At 42.6% G+C, this 3,860-nt stretch overlaps 1 pseudogene; it reads left to right on the plus strand.

Moving 5' to 3' along the window:
• Positions 1-3,252: 3,252 nt before the first annotated feature.
• Positions 3,253-3,343, plus strand: LOC130344339 (U2 spliceosomal RNA; annotated as a pseudogene).
• The last annotated feature ends 517 nt before the right edge of the window (positions 3,344-3,860 follow it).

Consider the following 3,860-nt stretch of genomic DNA (forward strand, 5'->3'; position numbering starts at 1 on the left):
AACGTCGTGAATTAGTTCTAAAGCAGGACATTCTCCGCAAAATCTCATTTCTGCATTTTCCCCAACCAAAACCACAGCCCCTTCAATATGGGAGCAAACAAAGCCATCAGCTGTTTACCACAGGTCCAGCTACCAAAACTCCTGGCAAATAGCTGATTTACATGTAGTATAACATGGCAGCCATTAAAATAAATCGCTGTCTATGTATTATATGGACATCCTGAATCTGCTAGAACCACTGCTTAGTGACGGAGGGGGGGGGGGGTGTCTGTATAATGACGGAGGGGGGTCTGTATGATGATGGGGGGGTCTGTATGATGATGGGGAAGTCTGTATGATGATGGAGGGGGGCGTCTGTATGATGACGGAGGGGGGTCTTTATGATGACGGGGGGTCTGTATGATGACGGAGGGGGATCTGGATGATGATGGGGGATATTGACAGGGGGTGATGATGACGGGGGGTTTGGATGATGACAGGGGGATATTGACAGGGTGTGATAACAGGGGGGGGTCTGGATGATAGGGGAGGGGGGGTGATGTATTTCCCACCCTAGACTTATACTCAAGTCAATATGTTTTCCCAGGTTTTCCGGGTGAAATTTGGGGCCTCGACTTATATTCGGGTCGGCTTATACTCAAGTATATACGGTATGCACAGACATGTCAAAAGTTTAGAACTGTTAGGGTCTCAGTGCTGAGACCCCCTCCACCAGCCATAGGAAGGTGAAAGGTGTCGCTGTGCACTTCACTCCCCAGCTTGGTACTCAATCCAATTTATTCCAGAAGATTGGCTCCATAGACTAACATGCAATCAGTCAGATTGAGCACCGAGCCAGGAAGTAAAGTGTACAGTTGCATGCTTCTCCCAGCTGTCAGCTGGCCAACAATGGAGTGGCTTCCTAAGAAGCATTTCAAGGTCCTGGAGTGGCCTAGCCAGTCTCTAGATCTCAACCCCATAGAAAGTCAGTGTTGCCCAGCAACAGCCCCAAAACATCACTGCTCTAGAAGAGATCTGCATGGAGGAATGGGCCAAAATACCAGCAACAGTGTGTGAAAACCTTGTGAAGACTTATAGAAAACATTTGACCTCTGTAATTGTCAACAAAGGGTATATAACAAAGTATTGAGATAAACTTTTGTTATTGACCAAATGCTTATTTTCCACCATAATTTGCAAATAAATTCTTTAAAAAAACAGACAATGTGATTTTATGGATTTTTTCTCTCATGTCTCTCATAGTTGAGGTATATCTATGATGAAAATTACAGGCCTCTCTCATCAAGTGGGAGAACTTGCACAATTGGTGGCTGACTAAATACCTTTTTGCCCCACTGTATCACATCCCAGTCAGTTTTACCGTAAAGTACACTGTGTAAAAATAAAGCCCCCAAAAGTTGAAAAATTTTATTTTCTTTTCAACTTCCCCCCACAAATAATATATATTTTTTTCATTGCACCTTCCGTTTTGTGTTAAAATGAAAGATCAATACAAAGTAGAATTGGTTTACGCAAAAAAACAAGCCCTCATATGGGTCGGTGGATGGAAAAATAAAACAGTTATGACTCTTAAAAGACAAGGTGGAAAAATAAAAATGCAAAAAATAAATCTGGCTGTATCCTTAAGGGGTTAAATTCTCCTTTTTATAGCCATTTTTGTAATAAATGGAGTCTCCCAATTATTTTAAGAGTCCATTGGTACAAATTTGCATGTAATAAATATTACTTATTTCTATGTTTATTTATTTGTACATTTATTTTGTAAACATCCTTCTGTACTATACAAAAAGGAATTTTTATCTTCTTCGTGTGGATTATGTAGGGCTCATTGTCATTCTCCTGGTGTAAAAGTGAGGAAACATATGGAGAAATATGATCCACTGATAATTCCGCTGCTTTACCATCCGATCAGATAACAAATAAATTCTCATCTCATTCTACTTATCTCCTTTTTCTCCAGAAATCCATAACATCTTTTAGGTGTTAATTCCCTCCTCAGTCCAAAAGCCTAGACATTTATTAATGCTTATCTCAGAGTTCAAGAACTTGTTAAGTAAAGACAAAGTTTGATTCCAGAAGGAACAGGTGGAATTTTTGAATGTAATACGGCACTGTCTAGAAGGATCTGGGAATGCCCAGAGAGATTCACTAAGGCTCTCTTGTTTTTTAGTTCTCCTTTGGCTGGAGGGGACCAGCCTATATCTAATGTGTATGGTCAGCTTATTTCAGTAGCCACCAGCCCACCAGACTTCAGAGAACAGTCATCCTGACCCCATTCACAATAAAGTGTCAGTCTGTTGATTCCACCCAAATGGGAAATCTAATGTGAGCCATACTGCTCTGCTAACTTTACCTCCGTAGGTAACGTTCCCTCGGCATCTGAACTCTTGTTTAGTTAAGCATTTTTCGAATAAAAATATAGCACATCCTTTAAAGGTACTCATCTGAAGGTAAACTTACTAAACTCAAAAAGTCTGTGGGACAAGTCTCAAATCTAATACGTAAATGATCTGTTTTAGCATTGTAAACCTGTTGAATTTGTCTTCATCTTAAGGAGTCAACTCCAGGACTAGGTGCAGCAAGGAGAAAATGACCTTAAAAGAGGCGCCCAGGTATCCATGGAAAGATCACAACCAGGTCATGAAAGTGGAATAAAACTTCAAGTTTATTGGAATAACAATGACACGTTCAGGGTGAACAAACCCCTTCTTCAGATTGGGCAGATTCCTAAAATAACATACACATCTTGGCTTTATATATGCACACTGATAAAAAAAACAAGATGGTAGCCAGATCAAAGGTCAAAGTGACACATTCTAATAAAACAATGTGAATGCTCAAAGAAGATAAGATTTCACATTGGTAAACAGTTACCTAATATATATATATATATATATATATATATATATATATATATATATATATACATACAGGGTCAGTATTTTCATCAGGGAGAGGACACCACTTCTGTTGTAGGACGGAGATTTAAATAGGCCATATAGCACTCCGCGGGCTCCTGGGTAAAAAAAATATGCAAATTAGCTCACCACACCACCTTCACAGGTATTGTGTCCTGCAAAACAGCCCAGGCTCCAGTTAAGAAGTCTCAGAACTGATTGGGATTTATGCCAAGCCAGAACTCTCTCCAGATGGAGAGAGGACCCATCTGCAGACAGCTGTTTTGGGGTGCTTGCCCCTCGTCAGTGCAGAGCAGGGTTATCTGGCTTGGCTGAGGTGAGAGGCCTGTGATTAGGTGCTTCTCGGCCTTTTGGCTAAGATCAAGTGTAGTATCTGTTCTTATTAATTTCATGCTGGTGGCAGGCGACACCAGTGTGGAGCTGGTGGGGATGGGTGCTGCATGGTAGGGAGCAGGTATACCGGGGCTGGTTCTGAGGAATCAGCTCGTCGGCTGCCCCGATGTGACCTGTTTCCTCCAGGTCTCGCCATGAGGCTGAGAGGGTCTAGAGCCGAGGTACTTTAGTGCCTCGGGGAGTGGTGACCCCGAGGTGCCGAAACTCACTGGGAGGATAGACTCACTGAGTTGAAGCACGGGCACCATGATCTCCGCACCTTTGTGGCACTCACCTCTTGATTCCCGGCCTTCTGGCAAGGATCAGAGACATTTTTATAGATCCGGGCAGTATATCTGCACACATTCACTTATTTATTTCTTTTTGTCACACTGTGTCACTTTTTGTTTGTTGTGTGTCCACAGGATTTGTCAGAATGCGGTAGCCCTTCTGGGTGTCCCTCCTGGTGGTCTAGGGGAGGTGTGTGTGGCCATTAGGTTCTGCACCTCCCTGCAAATACCCTGGGTACTCCTGCTGTGGCAGGGTACCTACCGTTATCGGCTCTGCGGG

The sequence above is a fragment of the Hyla sarda genome, chromosome 1 (assembly GCF_029499605.1).
Source record: "Hyla sarda isolate aHylSar1 chromosome 1, aHylSar1.hap1, whole genome shotgun sequence".
Taxonomy (NCBI): domain Eukaryota; kingdom Metazoa; phylum Chordata; class Amphibia; order Anura; family Hylidae; genus Hyla; species Hyla sarda.